The sequence below is a fragment of the Mytilus edulis genome, chromosome 8 (genome assembly GCF_963676685.1).
Source record: "Mytilus edulis chromosome 8, xbMytEdul2.2, whole genome shotgun sequence".
Classification (NCBI taxonomy): Eukaryota; Metazoa; Mollusca; class Bivalvia; order Mytilida; family Mytilidae; genus Mytilus; species Mytilus edulis.
The window spans coordinates 67,118,639-67,138,497 of NC_092351.1; the positions used below are offsets into that span (position 1 = coordinate 67,118,639).

The 19,859-nt window shown below is 31.9% G+C and overlaps 1 protein-coding gene across 1 annotated transcript in view; it reads right to left on the reverse strand.

Moving 5' to 3' along the window:
• Window positions 1-3,347, reverse strand: part of LOC139486115 (serine/threonine-protein phosphatase with EF-hands 1-like) — a 41,475-nt gene extending 38,128 nt beyond the window's left edge. Inside the window, exon 1 of the mRNA XM_071270825.1 lies at window positions 3,116-3,347. The gene's annotated coding sequence lies outside the window, so the exon portion shown is untranslated. The remainder of the gene's footprint in view (window positions 1-3,115) is intronic.
• Between the last annotated feature and the right edge of the window lie 16,512 nt (window positions 3,348-19,859).

The following is a 19,859-nucleotide window of genomic DNA, read 5'->3' on the forward strand; positions in this document are numbered from 1 at the left end:
TTACAGATGATGACAACTAACAGACTTCTTGTGATAACAAGTGTTCATACTGGCTCTATGTACTAGATCACAGGAGCTCATACTGACTACGTTTTGGATAACAGGATCTCATATTGGCACCATGTACTAGATAATAGGCTCTCATACTCGCTTTATGTACTAGATAACAGGTGCTCATACTGGCTCTCTGTACTAGATAACAGCAGCTCATACTTGCTTCCTGTACTAGATAACAGGAGTCCATACTGGCTCATATTGGCTGTATGTACTAGATAACAGGATCTCATATTGGCACTATGTACTAGATAACACAAGCTCATATTGGCTCTATGTACTAGATAACAGGATCTCATATTGGCACTATGTACTAGATAACACAAGCTCATATTGGCTTTATGTACTAGATAACATAAGCTCTTTTCTGGCTCTATGTACAAAATAACAGGAGTTCCTACTGGCTCGATGTACTAGATGACAGGAGTTCATACTGGCACATACTGGTTCAATGTACTAGATGACAGAATTGAGACATACATATGACAGACTAATTCTCAAGCTTATAAATTCTCTTATCAAATGAAGTTTTCAATCCTATTTAATCTTTATGAATTATCACTTCATCATACATGGATCATTACATCTCATTTCCACATGACGCTTAATTAAAATGTTATAAAATGCAATATGTCTGCTATCCATGACAGAATCCCTGGAAATTTAAATCACAAAATAGACACTGGAAAGTTTGTACTTTGACAAAACGATGCATGCATGTAAAACTCTATTGCAATATTGATGCAGACGAAAATCTGTATGAAAAAATCAATATTTTTTCTAAAAATAAAGTCTATAACTAGAACTGTATATACCTTGTATATGTGATTTTTTTTTAAAATGAACATACAGTCAAACATAGGACATCATTCGTAAATATAATTCAACATGCAGACATCTTATACATTCAGGTATTTCACATCCAATTTTTTATGGTAGTATTCTTTACAAAGCACAAACATGTCAGCATTCACCTCAAGCGCTTCCAAAACCTTAAGAAGGGGTATAGTTACGATACTGTTGTCAGGTCATTAAAGATTGCATATTTTGCCTTTAATATTGATTCACAAATAGGGTCTTTGCATTGAAAATAAACATATGTATTATAAAACCAGTTGTTGGCATGATACAGGTTATGTTCTTCTCATATATTTTATGATGGTATAATACTAAACCCGTAACGGGAGGGGTTGTGCTTGATATTCATATGATGAAGACATAATCTTTCAATCAGTTTAATTGATTTCTGGAGCTGGCATGTCAGTAACTGCTAGTAGTCGTTTGTTAATTTATGTATCATTGTCTTTTTATTTAGTTTCTTTTGTTGATTCACAGCTTTTTCACAGTGCTTCAAGAGATAATTTCTCTTTCTCTCTCTCTCCCCTTTTCATTCCCTTTTAATCCTATATTGAATGAAGGGATATTGAAATTCAATTATTATGAACTAATGTAATATCATAGTTTTACTATAACACCAACTTTGCACTCTATTAGATCAATTCTTTAATCCTAACCATTCCTTAAATATGGATTTCATTTTGAAATATATTGAATTCAATATTGTCTCAACACTTAATTATACAAAGGGAATAAAGCAAAAAGTTTATCATGGAACAAATGTTATTTACATTGGTATCTTTATTAAGTGTTTTTTTTCATTATAAAGACTAAACAAACAATGTGAGGCCTATAGATCCCATATGCTTGGTTATAGAAAAACAGCTTAAAACATGATTTCATTATTTTTTACGCTACATGTAGTTAACTTACTGTGCTAAGGGTAAAAATACATAATATTAAAATTCAAGTCCTTTATATCTTGGTCATAGTACGTTTCAGTTATTTTTGCTTAAGACCCAGAAGTGTGTGATTTCAGAAGGTTTTCTTTACATTTCATTTATCCAATTAATTTTTTTTTTATTGATACTGATTTAACAATACCTTATCATTATATATTACACCTGAAACATCTCTCTCACTTTTTGGCCAGTTAACTGTTTCTTACTCTCTCTTTTTCTTTCCATCTTAAGAATTATTTTCTAGCTTCCTTTTCTCCTCCTCAAAAAGTACATTTAGTCTACCACTGAATACATTTTATAGTCTACCACTGAATGCATTTAGCCTACCACTGAATACATTTAGCCTACCACTGAATGCATTTAGTCTACCACTGAATACATTTAGCCTACCACTGAATACATTTAGTCTACCACTGAATACATTTAGTCTACCACTGAACACATTCAGTCTACCACTGAATACATTCAGTCTACCACTGAATACATTTAGTCTACCACTGAACACATTTAGTCTACCACTGAATACATTAAGTCTACCACTGAATACATTTAGTCTACCACCGAATACATTTCGTCTACCACTGAATACATTTCGTCTACCACTGAATACATTTCGTCTACCACTGAATACATTTAGTCTACCACTGAATACATTTAGTCTACCACTGAAAACATTTAGTCTACCACTGAATACATTAAGTTTACCACTGAATACATTTAGTCTACCACTGAATACATTTAGTCTACCACTGAATACATTTGGTCTACCACTGAACATATTTGGTCTACCACTGAATACATTTAGTCTACCACTGAATACATTTAGTCTACCACTGAACATATTTGGTCTACCACTGAATACATTTAGTCTACCACTGAATACATTTAGTCTACCACTGAATACATGAAGTTTACCACTGAATACATTTAGTCTACCACTGAATACATTTAGTCTACCACTGAATACATTAAGTTTACCACTGAATACATTTGGTCTACCACTGAACATATTTGGTCTACCACTGAATACATTTAGTCTACCACTGAATACATTTAGTCTACCACTGAACATATTTGGTCTACCACTGAATACATTTAGTCTACCACTGAACACATTTAGTCTACCACTGAATACATTTAGTCTACCACTGAATACATTTAGTCTACCAATGAATAGCCCACCTCCCCTCCTCAAAATTTCATTCGGCCTACCACTGATTATATTTAATCAAAAATAAATACATTAGAATTGTATATCCTACCTTTTGTTAAGTTAGTATTAAATTCCACATTTACGTCTATTTTTGTTCTATGATACTTCACTCGTGAGTCCCCACTGTATATATTGTATCTAAGTTAGTGATGTTTATTGTTCTATGATACTTCACTCCTGAGTCCCCACTGTATATATTGTATCTAAGTTAGTGATGTTTATTGTTCTATGATACTTCACTCCTGAGTCCCCACTGTATATATTGTATCTAAGTTTGTGATGTCTATTGTATATCTAATTAGTCTGTTGTTTACCAGACTCTGTACTATAATTATCACATCCTTTGTACGGTAATTTGAACATTTTTACTGGAAACATTATTAAAATTGATTGAAATTGATTCTTTCAATTGAATAATTTTGTAACCTAAACAAAGCGGTTAGAACTATTGAGATTTTATGAAGATTGTAAAGAAAGACTTGGGCGTGATTGTGTGATTAAATCAAACTACATAGACCTGATCAATTACGTATGACAATATGTAAATCCTAGAAAAAAAAAAGACATTAACTTTGGAAATGAGAGCCCTCATGGGGTTTTTGATTATGTGATTACTTGGCCGTTTTTTTAATGATTATTTGATTATTAAGCCAAATATTTCATGATTATTTGATTACCTAGGACTGTATTTTTAGTTTATGATTATTTGATTACTAAAGATAAGCAAATATTTAATGATTATGTGATAATATTGGCAAAAAAATGGTGATTACTAGGACCCCCCCATGAGGGGCCTCGGAAATGTATGGCAAAGGTTAGATGTTGATTTAATTAAAAATTGATTAAACAACAAGAAAGGAAATTTTCAATCTAATTTGTAAATTTGTGTTATAAACTTTTAATAAACATTAGAACAGTGGTTTCAAATTGTAGTGCCTGTAAAATTCATTTCGGTTCTCTTCATAAACCCTGATATTTACTTTCAGATTCTTGGATGGCTTCATAATACTAATGACCAGAAAAAATAAAATTTCAGAAGAAAACAAAAATAATAATGGAGTTTATTAAAATATTTTCTGAAAGGGGATGCTGGAGGAACTAATGAAAATCACTTTTATATTTTGACAGATAAATGCAGCTTTGGTGAAATGACCTTGAAGTCGTAGGAAACAAATCTCCTTTCTAATGTTTATATTTATCTATCACTTTAAACAGTCAATCAAGATTGGAGTTGAACACACATGTGCAAGACTCCAAGTAACAACCTGAATATTGACAGGATAGTGATGCAGTACACTAGAAGAATTACTTAGACAAATAGGCCACAGACATAACACAATAAAAAAGTAAGAACTGTTTAAATGTAAATTGATAACCTTATTGTTGTAAATGAGAATTTGGTATGGTCAGACATTTGGTTATTCATTCTCAATTCATAAACCTTTTTTTGTTTCTAATAAGGCCGTACTGTGACTTATAGTTGTTAATGTCTGTGTCATTTTGGTCTCTTGTGGACAGTTGTCTCATTGGCAATCATACACATCTTCTTTTTTTTATATGTATGTGAGTATTGCATGGCTATACATAGTCCACTCCTGGTTAAAAATTCATTGTAAGGCCAATTAAAATTAATTGGTAGATTTTCATCCCCGCCCGCCCCTCTGAAATCGTCCCGCCCCGATTTTTTTTATTTTTGAAAAATTAACGATTTCCGGATTTTGTTCATCTCCGTTTCCGGTAACCGTCAAGAATTTTGTTTCCTTCCAAACTTCCAGTTTCAAATTTCGGTTGTCGTATTTCTTCGAGTAATCAAAAAGGATTCTGTAGCTTTGTGATGACAAAATCGTTTACCGAGAATAGAGATTGATTTCGAGAAGGGCATGAAATAATTGTGTTACAAGTAAAACGCTGTGTCCAAGATGGCAAATCGCGGCATGACACAAATTTCTGTGATTAGAAAACGTTGATTTTTTTATTGATAAAATGACTTTGTGTCCGGAATTTTGAACTGTGAATTATACCCAAAGAGCAAGAATTGAGAAACACATTGGTACAAAAACATCACTGTATAAACAAAATGACACAAGCACGAACTTGTTAGATTTATGACAGTATATTGAGTTCAAAAAGTCGGCAAACATACACTTAGATTTACCAATGGCTATTTTTGGTTGACAATCAGCAAACACCTTCTGTCCCAATACCATCAATCATTTGTCAATAGAGCCATTGAACAACTTCTCCTTTTTGGTTTAGTGCATGTTTTACATATGAAATATATTTACATCTATAAGAAGAATCATAAAAGCACCAACCCTATTGTTTTCATAAATGTTTCATTTTATTCTGTACTCGTAATTCTTTAGTTGCATATTTGTTTCATTTATTAAATAAAGACGGAAAAAAAACGTCGATTTAGAAAGTCACATAAATGTGGTGGAGGTAGTCCAACTGAAGAGAACATTTTTTTTTTTTTTTTTGCTGTTAAGGTTCCTAAAGCCGCAATTACATGTAGAACAGTGGTTGCCAATCAGAGATTTTTATGCATGTTATGATTTGAAATCATATGTAAGATTCCTTATACATTTATATACATGATATAAGCTTATTATTATACTAGCATATTTGAAGAACACGCATTAAGGTACAGTATTCGACAATCGATTGATTCGACAAGAGTTGATTTTTCCTTCAGGTTTTAATTCAATTCAATTAAAAAGAATGAACTGAATAGACACATTAACGATCGATTTATTCAACAAAACTTTAATGATAGATACGATCGATAACGATTGAACCTTGTTTGTCAATTCAATCAACTCAATGTATTATTGATGGATACTCGATTGTAACGATTGATACGATCGATAACGATTGAACATAGTTTGTCGATTCAATCAACTCAATGCATACGTGTTATGACGAAGACTCGATCGTAACGATCGATACGATCGATAACGATTGAACGTCATATGTCGAATCAATCAACTCAATGTATTTCGATGGAGACGTCATTCGATCGTAACGATCGATACGATCGATATCGATTGAACGTCAAATGTCGAATCAATCAACTCAATGTATTTTGATGAAGACGTCACTCGATCGTAACGATCGATACGATCGATATCGATTGAACGTTATATGTCGAATCAATCAACTCAATGTGTTTCATGAAGACTCGATTGAACGCCATATATGGAATCAATCGACTGAATTTGTTAATGGTATAAACTACTTATTAAATTTTATCAATAAAGATTTAACAAAATAAGTTGTATTACTGTATTTCCCACTTCAGCACTGATGGAGATAAACTCTATGAAAATAATATATGTCAGATTGGGTACGGAGATATTAGTATAGTGAACATAAAATGTACACACAATTGAAACAGATACAAAAGTTTAAGCATAGGAATTTGCTGTTTCAAAGACTTTTTACACTAAAAAACATTTTTAACATTAATTCAAGTTTGAAGAAGATTCATAGCAACAGTTTCAGGAGAGAAAAATATGAATGTCACACAATTGTGTATTGTAGTAGCCAGTTTATGACAGTAGTATATATAAATCATTAAAATGAAGAAACTGAAGTGAGTAAACAAACATGAAAATTATAATCAAATGAATATTAGAGGAAAGAGAGTTCAATGTGCCTGCTTGTGCTGTAGTATGTAAATATATGCTGGCTTAATTGCGCATATACAATTTTTTTTATAAGCCATCTAGAGTCGTAGACTGTGTTTATGTGCCTTTTAGCGCCGTAGGCTGTGTCAATTTATCGCTTAGCACCGAAGTCTATGTTGTTGTGTCAGACTCCGGTTAGGGTTGGAGCAGGAACATATATATTACTGTATACTGTTCCAAGGTTGGAGTTCGGGTGACAGTAAGACTGTAATACATACGACTACTAGCGCCGTAGGCTGTGTCAATATGCCGCCTAGCGCCGTAGGCTGTGTCAATATGCCTCCTAGCGCCGTAGGCTATGTTATTGTATCAGACGTAGGTTATGGTTAAAGTTAAGGTAGATCATTAGTATATATTTTTTGAGACAGAATTTTTTTATAATTTGCCAAAATGAAGATTTTACTATGCTCTTTTCAAAAAATTAATAAAATGTATGGGTCACCGTGCTATTTTTCAAGCAGTGAGTAGTTGAAAATTGACAAAATTTGGTTAGTTTGTTCATGAAAAAACACGTACATTAGTGTGCATAAAAAAATTCTATGAGATAGAATTTTGAAATAAATTGCGAGAAGAAAGGTTTCATAATATGTTTTAAGAAAATAAAAAGAAAACATGGTGTCACCGAACTTGTTTTCTTGCTACAAGTAAAAATAAAAAAATTCCCTATTAGTCCAGTATAAATTTTGTACTAAAAGAGTTATCTCCCCTTAAATGGCTCATTTAAAAAAAAAAAATGATTTTAAAACCCCATAAAATGATATTTTCTAAAATATTTGAATAATAATAATAATTAACAGGTTTCCTTCAAATAGAAAAATCAGTCGAACTATTGAATTGCAAATCTGTCTCTAAATTTGCAGATTTAGGCAAATAACTAGACCGTTTTTGTACTGTGATTGTACAATACAAGATGGCGGTACACCATCAATCTACTTAAATATACTTCTACCGCCATAGACTGTGTCTATATGTCACCGAGTGCTACCGTAGGCTATGCTATTGTGTTGGACCTAGGTTAGGGTTAGATTTAGGGTTATATTAAGACTTTAATGAATATGCCTTCTAGCGACGTAAGCTGTGTAAATATGACACTTAGGAACGTAACTACTATTTTATTGTATCATATTTAGGTTAGGGTTAGAGTTGTGTAATAATAAGAATGTATCACATATAATCCATCTAGCGTCGTAGACTGTGTTGATGTGACTTAATTGTAGCACCGTAGGCTGTGCCAATGTATCGCCCAGCACCAAAGTCTATGTTATTGTGTCAGACTAAGGTAAGGGTTAGAGTTAGGGTGCCAGTAAGACTAATACATACGGATTCTAGAGCCGTAGGTTGTGGCAATATGATATACCGTAGGCTATGTCATTGTATCAGACTTAGGTTAGGGTTAAAGTTAGAGTAATAGTAAGACTGTATTAAATATGCATTCTAACGCCGTAGGCTGTGTCAATACGCCGCCAGCGCCGTATGCGTATGTTTATGACAATCCGTTCTCTTTTCAAAACTATGTTTAAACTTTTTATCGAAAAATTAACATTATGAGAATTACAACAAAGCACACTAAGATTTAAAAACTTCAAAAAACACACTGAGAATTAAAAATTACACACTGAGAATTAAAAATTACACACTGAGAATTGAAAATTACACACTGAGAATAAAAAATTACACACTGAGATTTCCTAAAGACGCACTGAGAAAACAAAAATGAAAAACACACACTGAGAATTGAAAATTACACAATATCACACCTAGCTATATAGTGCCATAGACTTTTTTATATTGTGTCACACTTAGGTTAGGGTTATATGCCTTCTAGTGCCGTAGGCTATGTATATATGTCGCCGAGCGGCACCATAGACTATGTTATTGTATCAGACTTAGGTTAGGGTTTAGGTCAGAGTAATAGTAAGACTGAATTAAATATGCCTTCTAGCGCAGAAAGCTGTGTTAATATATAGCGCCGTATGCTGTAATTGTATTAGACTAAGGTTATAAGAATATCTATTAAAATATAGAGTTGACTGAGTTGACCATATTTATCAACATTCGTAATTAGTTTGTAATTTTAAAAGAAGAGTTGACTGAGTTGATTAAATTTATCAACTGTGGAACAATCGTAACGATTGAATACGATCGTGCAACGTTTTAAATATATAAAAAAATAGAGTTGACTGAGTTGATTAAATTGATCAACTGTGGCACAATTGTAACGATTGAATACGATCGATACGATCGTGCAACGTTTAAAATATAAAAAAAAATACAGTTGACTGATTCGATTAAATTGATCAACTGTGACACAATCGTAACGATTGAATACGATCGATACGATCGTACAACGATTAAAAAATAAAAAAAATAGAGTTGACTGAGTTGAATAAATTGTTCAACTGTGGTACAATCGTAACGATTGAATACGATCGATACGATCGTGCAACGTTTAAATATAAAGAATAGCGTTGACTGAGTTGATTAAATTGATCAACTGTGACACAATCGTAACGATTGAATACGATCGATACGATCGTGCAACGTTTAAAATATAAAAAAAATAGAGTTGACTGAGTTGAATAAATTGATTATTTGTGGCTCAATTGTAACGAATGAATACGATCGATACGATCGTGCAACGTTTAAAATATGAAAATAGAGTTGACTGCGTTGATTAAATTAATCAACTGTGGCACAATCGTAACGATTGAATACAATCGTGCAATGTTTAAAATGTAAATAAGTAGAGTTGACTGAGTTGAATAAATTGTTCAACTGTGGCACAATCGTAACGATTGAATACGATCGATACGATCGTGCAACGTTTAAAATATGAGAAATAGAGTTGACTGCGTTGATTAAATTGATCAACTGTGGCACAATCGTAACGATTGAATACGATCGATACGATCGTGCAACGTTTGAAATATGAAACTAGAGTTGACTGAGTTGATTGAATTAATCAACTGTGGCACAATCGTAACGATTGAATACAATCGATACGATCGTGCAATGTTTAAAATGTAAATAAGTAGAGTTGACTGAGTTGAATAAATTGTTCAACTGTGGCACAATCGTAACGATTGAATACGATCGATACGATCGTGCAACGTTTTAAATATAAAAAAATAGAGTTGACTAAGTTGATTAAATTGATCAACTGTGGCACAATCGTAACGATTGAATATGATCGATACGATCGTGCAACGTTTATTGAAATGTAAAAAAAAAGAGTTGACTGAGTTGATTATATTGATCAATCGTGTCACTATCGTAACGATTGTACACGATCGATACGATCGTGCTCCACTTAAAATAGGAATATACAGTTGACTGAGTTGATTATATTGATCGTACAGTTGACTGAGTTGATTAATCCCGACACTAAGAAAGTTTGTAAATTTGGTACAACAATTGATTGAATCGACACATTGACACGATCGAATACAGTTGACAAGATAATTATACTATAAAAAAAATATTGTCGAATCAATCGATTGTCGAATACTGTACCATACTCAGAACACGTCACAAGAGTCGTTTTATAAAAAATAAAAATTAAGAAATAAAATCCTCCCACCCACCCCATTTTTTTCAAAAATTTGGATGAAAATCTACTAATTAATTTTAGTTGGCCTAATGGAATAAAATTCTGATTTATAACTTGTAATAACTACATAAAATAACAAACAAACCTACCAATAAATTCTTCTAACAATTTACAAAAATGCCATTTATCTTTAAAACAATGTCTTTTACAAACCTTTTAAAAAAATTCCCTTTGAACAGAAATCTAGTAATTTATAAGCATTTCATCAAAAATTCAATTCCAGGGAAAGGGCTTTAAATGAACAATGAGAAAAGCTAAAATCATGAAAATAGAACTTTACCTGTAACTTATCATGATAAAACAAAACACTGTATATCAAATCAATATCTGGAAAACTGATTTGCCGTACAGACAGACAAACAGGGACAGACAGACAAACAGATGGACAGAGGTCAAACCTTAAGTCCCCTCTTCGTCGGTAGGGGACTAAAATGGAGATGTAGTATGATTGCAAACAAGACAACAGTTCACTTTTTAAACAGCTTGAACATTTACTTCAAGGCACTAAGCAGCTATTACACCTGACTGAATGCACCATTTTAATATTTCAGATTTTACAATGGCTGATCTCAATATAGAGCAGAATCACCCAATGAAAACTTTTTATCACATCTTGACATAGGTTAACTGTTGTGGTACAACAAAACCTTAATATCCTTCATTTTCAATGAGCTTCAAATTGGTGTTTATAAAATAACAAATCTTTTTTTTTTACTCTTTTGGTTGTTCCAGATGAACATGTGACACCTAACAGTTCTTCCTGTTTCTTAATTACTCAACACTTTGATCTACTACTCCAGACTTTATATCATCTCTGAGTATCTATTTCTGCTCTTTTTCTTTTATAATACCCTTACCTAAAATGAGGATCTAGATGGGAGGTTCTTTAATTCTTAATCCTATTTATTTTTAAAGCATTTTCCCCTTTTTTTTATCATTTATTTTGAACCTTGATTTCTAATCTTTATATTTTAGTACCCAATTGTTCTCTATCCTATATCATTTTGTCCTATTTTTCTCTATTTCCTTTCTTTTTTTTCGTTTGTCCATATTTTTGTAGATTTGGTTCATTATGTCTATTCTTAAAATCCCATCTACACCCTCTTTTATAATACCTAAAATATCCACTACTAAACTGGTGATGGAATTTGATCGAACATACAGATTATGTTTATAAGATCAAACCTAGCATGCAATGTCAGGTTATTTTGAATATTGTTAATGGAATTATTATTAATTAATCAATTTTTCTCATCATCTTTTCAATTTATTGAATGGTACATTACATTATCTAAAGAGGAGCCATTATTTACATCCCTTCTCTTGTAAAATAAAACCATGAATAATTTTTCACTATAATTGCTTCAGAATTTAAGCATAAAAAGTTGAAAATTGCTGTGAACTCAGGGACTAAAACTTTCCAAGGTAAACTGAAAAAAAATTATCTAAAAAAAAAACCTTAGGCAATAATGTATTTCTAGCAGGTCACCCAAACCCATTGCCTCAGAAAATAAAGCTGCCCCTCTGAAAAACATACTGTGACTTGTGTGACCTTAAATGGTATAAAAGGTTTGGATGTAAATCAAAGCTCTAACAAAACAGAAAAAAAGTTGATGTCACAGCTGAAAAGTGATTTAAAAATCTTCAACGTCATAAGGTCAATTAGCACATAATTAAGGACAATCAAAGTCAATCAAAGACTAGATCAGTATAACACATATTATTGAATGATGTGAAATGTGTGTCATACCTATCGTGTCACATTTAAAGATCAAAGCATCAAAAGAGGATAAAGTGACTTATTGTGCAGCAAGCACAAATACAAAGTAAAGATTACAACCAAAACCCAACATGTGTTAACCAATTTTTCTTTCAACTGTAATCTACCGGATTGGTTTTAATCCGTCAGGGTTTCCCCTTTTTGCAATAAAGTATACTAAATTTAATTGTTGTTTGCTTCATGTCCAGTGGCAATTATGGTCAGATCATATTGTTTTTGTATGTCCTATAAATTTGTACTATGCATGCTTTTTCAATGGAAATTGTGACGTCACAATGCATACGAGAACCCATGAGATGAAGATATATCACAATGCATACTTAATAGCACAAACCCTTGAGATGAAGATATATCAAAATGCATACTTAATAGCACAAACCCTTGAGATGAAGATATATCAAAATGCATACTTAATAGCACAAACCCCTGAGATGAAGATATATCAAAATGCATACTTAATAGCACAAACCCCTGAGATGAAGATATATCAAAATGCATACTTAATAGCACAAACCCCTGAGATGAAGATATATCAAAATGCATACTTAATAGCACAAACCCTTGAGATGAAGATATATCAAAATGCATACTTAATAGCACAAACCCTTGAGATGAAGATATATCAAAATGCATACTTAATAGCACAAACCCTTGAGATGAAGATATATCAAAATGCATACTTAATAGCACAAACCCTTGAGATGAAGATATATCAAAATGCATACTTAATAGCACAAACCCTTGAGATGAAGATATATCAAAATGCATACTTAATAGCACAAACCCTTGAGATGAAGATATATCAAAATGCATACTTAATAGCACAAACCCTTGAGATGAAGATATATCAAAATGCATACTTAATAGCACAAACCCCTGAGATGAAGATATATCAAAATGCATACTTAATAGCACAAACCCCTGAGATGAAGATATATCAAAATGCATACTTAATAGCACAAACCCCTGAGATGAAGATATATCAAAATGCATACTTAATAGCACAAACCCCTGAGATGAAGATATATCAAAATGCATACTTAATAGCACAAACCCCTGAGATGAAGATATATCAAAATGCATACTTAAGTACAGCTATTTGTAAGATCCAGGCAGGGGGTGATTCATGTATGTCTCAGAACTGCTTTATTCTTTTATATAATAGTAAGCTAAGATTGAAATAAAGTTTGCAAGCTTTTTTTTTTAATTTTGTTGAACGGTTGCTATGGAAACATGCAGCCATTTTTTTGAGGAATTTATGATGAAATCAGGCATGAAAATTGGAAAATGTCTACTTTTTGGTTGCAGCAATTTCATGATAATGACAATTTCAAGTAAAAAAATAATTTCAACATATAATTAGGCATTATTTGAAGTTAATATTTTGATGTTGAAGTTGTGAATTTTTTTTTGATATTAGGCTAAAATGGTATTTAAAAAGGTGCAAAAATCTGTATTTTGACATTTTCTGAAAATAGCTTAAATATCATACTTTAAATCAAGAAAAATTGACATTGAGCAGACAAGTTCATTATAAACTATGATTGCGTCTTAAAGTTCATACATTGAATTATTAAAAACAGGAAAAAAACATCTGGGTTTTTTTGAAATGTTTTGTTACCATGGCAACAAAAATTGGTAAAATTCATAAAAATGACAAAACACAATACTTGTTCATTATCAAAATTTTTGCTATTTTTTTATATTAATGTAATTTAACAGACAATAAAACTTATGATTTGTTAGAAAATGATAAAAAAATATATAAGCTTTAATTTAAGTGGCTGAAAGACCATAGCAACCAAAAAAAGCCCTAACAACCGGTCTGAAATTGCTGAATTAATTCAGAATCAGCATCAAATACATGGTTTTCTAAGTATTGGATACATATAAGTAATGGAGTTTGAATAATATACTCAACAGATAGCTAATTTACACTTGATCTGCTTTTGGTTACCATTGGAACAAAAAAGTTCAGATTTGATACAAACCATAATGTACCTTATAATATCTGTTTTGCAGCCCTGTAAATGGACTTCTTTCAACCATAATCAACAAAAATCATATTTCTCTATATTTACAACTCATATCTCTTGATTTCATGAAAGGTCATTTGTTTATTGTAATAACAAAGTATGGCATAGAAATTTTAGATGGAGAGACAGAGTTAATAATGTAGGACTGCTGAATTTGGTGCATGGTTTCCTCAAAAATTTGTATTCCTGGATTTTTCTCAATATCTCAAAATTCAAATTTTATTTTGATCTAGAATCGTAAAAGTAAACGGTGCGTCTAAACACTGCTAAGGACTCCTTAGTGCACTAAAGACCTATACAATGCCACTAAGGACTAGAAGGAGTGCTGTTATATATATTATTTTTACATATTATGGTAGAGATAGATATTTAATGCAAAAAATTCAAATTTTATTTAAACGGTTCATTCCTCCTATTCCCACTTTTTTATAAATCTGGTAAGAAAAGTTAAAATTTCATGTGGGAATAGGAAGAAAACTTATGCAAACAAAGGATTATACTTAATCAACTTTTAATTGGCCAATGTTTTTTTGGATAGAAAATAGGTTATTTTTGTATATGTTTGAATTTTGTGTTTTTAATTCAAATAAAAATGAAAGAAATGGAATAAAATTGAGAATGGAAATTCTGAAAAAGTAAAAGAGACAAAAACGTGACCATATAGCATAAAACAATCGAAATAAAGAAATGTAGCAAATTATTTAATATTTCTTTTATAACACAAATTCAAAAGTAAAGTCACGCAAGCATTATAATATGAAACAAACAATACAAGTAAACAACACTAAAGCAAATCATACATTGTACAAAAAAATGTAGCACACACATCAGAAATCCACCATATATTAGCCTATTCAAGTTTATTAATCTATTCAACGTGAATAAGGTGGGTGGCTGCATTGCCAAACTGTACTGTTGTTACTTCTTGGTGGGGCATTAATGCTGCATAGTGAATCATGGTTGAGGCCTAGATTACTCATGTTTCAGTAGTTTTATTTGTTTAAAATAATGGTCGCGGGTGCTGGAATGTTTCGTCGACTTGCTTTGCCATCCCTTTATTTAGATGATGTGTAGTCTCAGTCCCAGTATTGTGTAATGATCCCATCAGTATTTTGTTTCATAGTCAGTAAAGAGCATGCAGTCTAATTAGTTGTGTAATTTTTTTATTTGTTGTTTTGGCTTTAAATTAGCTTTCAGTAACTGCAAGTACTCTCAGATATGTTCTTAGTGTCTTTTTGTGTTGGTATGTACAAGTAGCCGGCCATGTCCACTTTGTGTTTATGTTTTACAGGGAGGATTGGAATCCCACTTACATGTTTCACCTTGCCACATTCTGTATGTGTGAGTATTTCCTAAGTCAGGAGCCTGTAATACAGTGGTTGTCATTTGTTGTTGTGTTACATAAAAAATATATATTTGTTAAATTGTTTTTTTTGTTCATTTGTGATTTCGGGGCCCTTTGTAGCTGACTATGCAGTATGGGATTTGCTTATTGTTGAAGGCGGTACAGTGACATATAGCAGTATGGAACCTAAATTCCTGTTCCTTATACTTTTCTCCAGATACTTTGTGTGTACTGGAAACAACAGTGGTTTGTGTTGATAAATCATTATATGCTGCATTTCTAATTTTAGATTAACATATTCAATGATTTTTAAATCATATATTACGTATACCTCTTTCTATCTGACTTATTCTTTATTTTAAGGTACGCTTTGAAGAAAAAAACCAGTTGCAAATAAACAGTGTATCAAATTTTTATTAAAGTAATATACTTCAACAGCAGTGGCGGATCCAGACATTTTAAAAAGGGGGAGGGGGGTTCCAACTATATGCTCCCATTCAAATGCATCGATCGTCAAAAAAAAGGGGGTTTCCAACCCCCGGACTCCCCCCCTTTTCCCCCCTGGATCCGCCACTGAACAGTTTCTTTTAAAAAATACAGGTAAATCTTAGGTGAATTTTTAATTAACATTGAATGTTATAAAACAAATTTATAATTAATCAAACCATCTATTGAAGGAATAGTGATTTTTAAAAGTGTGAATAGGAGGAATTCACCATTTAGACACGTGCCCTTTTTTTTTTGATATGCCGAAAAAATCAATGAACCGATTGACACGTGCCAAATAACATAACAACAGTTACTGATTAAACAATCATGATCTTTTTTATTTTAAGTAATTTTTTTTCAACTAGTTTGATATCTGTTTACAAAGCCTTCATATGGTACTATGTGGTATGTGCTTTACTTACTGTTGAAGGCCGTATGGTGACTTATTGTTATTTATTTCTGTTTCAATTCGTTTCTTGTGAAGATTTGTCTCATATCATAAGTTTCACCCATGTCCGTCAGTACTTTAGTCGTCACGAAGTTGGTTTCCATTTTCTAATTTTAGTTTGCCTCAACCAAATGTTATGAAACATATACACAATGCTTATTACCACAAAACAGAGATCAAGTTTGAATTTAGTTGGCGACACTTTAACTGTTCCCGAGTTATACCCGTTTTGTGTTACTTTTCTTTGTTTGATACTTTAAAAATTGTTAAAACCGAGAACCAGATCAGTTTCATAGGCGGACCTGGGGGGATAGCCCCCCCCCCTTTTACCCCCCCTTTTCGTGGAAAAAAATGGTTGATTATATAGGGAATCACTGAAGTGTGACTGGAGCGCCCCCCAACTCCCCCTTTTACACAAAGTTCTGGATCTGCCATTGAGTTTAAAACTGTATAGTTTACCTTAAATGACCTGGTTAAGTGAAAAAATATTTAAAAGTGACCATTTGATATTTCAGGAAAACCTTTCTAAAGCCCTTTTTTCTGTCATACATACCATATAATATTTTTTCGACTTTCATGTATTTATTTTTTTATCATTTCTGTTAAAATAAAATAAAAGATGTGGTATAATTGCCAAATTGAAACAATTCTTCACAAGATACCAAAATGACACAGAAATTAACAACTATAGGTTATCATACGGCCTTCAACATTGGGCAAAGCCCATACCAAATAGTCAGCTATGAAAGGTCCCGAAATGACAATGTAAATCAATTCAAACAAGAAAACCTATCTGCTTACAAAAAGTGAACGAAAAACAAATATGTAACACATAAACAGACGACAACCACTGAATTACAGGCTCCTGACTTGGGACAGGCACATACATAGATAATGTGGCGGGTTAAATATGTTATCAGGATCCCAACTATACATAAATTAATCCTCAAGAAAATCTTTATATAGATAAATTAGTAATGATTAAGAATTTGACATATTGTGTAGACACCTATAACTACTAGCATTGTTGAAATCTTTATGTTGCCTGCTAAATGTCATTAGTTGGTTTTTTTTCGTTTGATTGCTGTGTTATTGACATATAACCTACATCTCCTACAGTTTTAGTTCCATTTTGGTGTACTTTCAAAAAGGCGTATGAAACATCATAACTGAATATAGATGTATTGCTTTTCTTCCCCTAACTAATATGCTTAGAGAAAGATGAACCAATGAGAAATGTACCTCAATTTAGAAAGTCAAATAAACTGAAAAAAAAGTTTCACTTTCCAATCTTAAACTCTCCCCAGTTTTTTTTCCATTTTTCGTTCAATAAATTGTTTATATTTATTGACGGGAGTTCACTTTTAATTTGTATACGTTTTAGGTCACGGATAAATGTGATTTTAATCATAAAAAGGGGGAATATTCCAGTTTTCAGACAATGCTTTGAGCAGTTATGAAACTTTGGTGACGCCAGGTTTATATCTATTAACATAACCTCCCATGAGTTTTTCATGAATTTGTGATATGACATTGAGAAGTTATTAAACTTTTATTATTCTTTGAAAAAGCGACGGGCGTAACATGCGCTCATGGCGCAGCTGTTTATTTTTATTTTATGGAATTACACCCCTTTCAAAGTCTAGGATCAGTTAAGAGTACATTTGAACTTCTGAGGTAGTTAATGCACACCTTAGCTGTGCATGATCCTGATCTATGAAAGATTCAAACAAAAACTACCCAACCTCCACTCCTCCCCCAAAATGCAACAGTGTATATATTTAAATTTGTTAAGTCTTTTCAATGAGCAAAGACAGTCATGACAGTACTGAGAGTGAAACAAAGCAAAGCATGCAGTTATATGCCCATTAGAAAAAATGAACATTATAAACATAATTATATGTAATTTTTTACATAAACTATATTATATATCATTTGATTGCCAGTTATGGATGATATTTGTCACCATGGCAACTGTTGTAATAATACTTAACGATTGCAGTTTAGAGCTTATATATGCTTCAATGCATGTCTTTTCATAAAGGTTTGGAAACAATTGAGAACATTGAATTCCCCATACCGCAGAATTCAATAAATAATAACTCTGTTTCCAAGGGGAAAATACGTTAACATGGTGATAAAATTCGAGAGAGCCCCACGCAATGTTTTATTTATTTTGGTCAGGTAGTATTCAAACTTTGTTACTACAATGCTAACTATGATTTACATATTTTCAATTTTCGGAAAAACACACGAGAAAATTTGATAATTTCACGATATTTCATGATTTCGAAAAAAATGAATGTTTTTTAGTATTTTTTAACAAAAAATCTAAAAGTCGGGGTTAAACTGCAATACTAACTAAGCTCTGAAGCTAAAACCAAGTTATATCGATGTTATACATGTATATGAAATTTCTGAAAATAAAATTGATTCTATTCATAATCATTATTCTATTCATAATCAGGCTCTCCGACCAAACGTTATCTTTTCAAGAATCTACATGTATGATTTTTTTTAAATAAACCTACCCCCCCTTTTTTCCCCCTAACCTTCGGTTCTAACCTCAATGTTTCATTATATATTATATACAGACAAGACTGTGAGTGAAGCAAAGCATGCAGTCATATTCCAATTTGAATATAAACACCGTCTATATATAATATACGTATTTTTTACATAAATTTCTATTGATACATTTTAAAATAGATGTTACTATGGGTAATATGTATTTCCATGGTAACATTGAAGTCAGCAACTATTAACGATGGTAATTTAGAGTAAGCTTATGCTTAAATGTATTTTTTTTATCAGTTATGGAACAATTCAGTACATTAAAGCTCTAAAACTGCAATATTCTGCAAATAATAACTCCGTTTCCAAGGAAAAAATCGGTTGCTATGGTGATAAAACTAAAGAAAGTCCCAAGCTTTTTTCTATTTAATTTGGTAAAGTAGTATCCAAACTTCATAACTAAAGTGCTAACTATGCTATACACAGTTGCTCTTTTCTGAAAAACACCACAGAAAATTTGATAATTTCGCAAAAATCCCAAATTCAGAAAATTTGAAAATATGCATTTTTTGGCAAAAATTTTCAAAAAATTTACAAATTTGGTTTACATGTAATCTGAACTAAAATGATGCTAAAACCAAGTTGTATCAATGTTCCATATGAAAATTGATGAAAAATGCTTGATTCTACTCCTATTCAGGCTCTGAATTGTAGTGATTTAGCTGATTTTTGGAAGATTTTACTATGCTTCACAACTAAAAAATAGAGTGTCCGTTACCATGGCAACCACTCGTATTTTCCAACTCATATTTATTTTTTGAGCAGTATTCAGTTACTGCTTCTTCTAGGCCATTTATAGATAAAATCTGAAACCCTCATAAA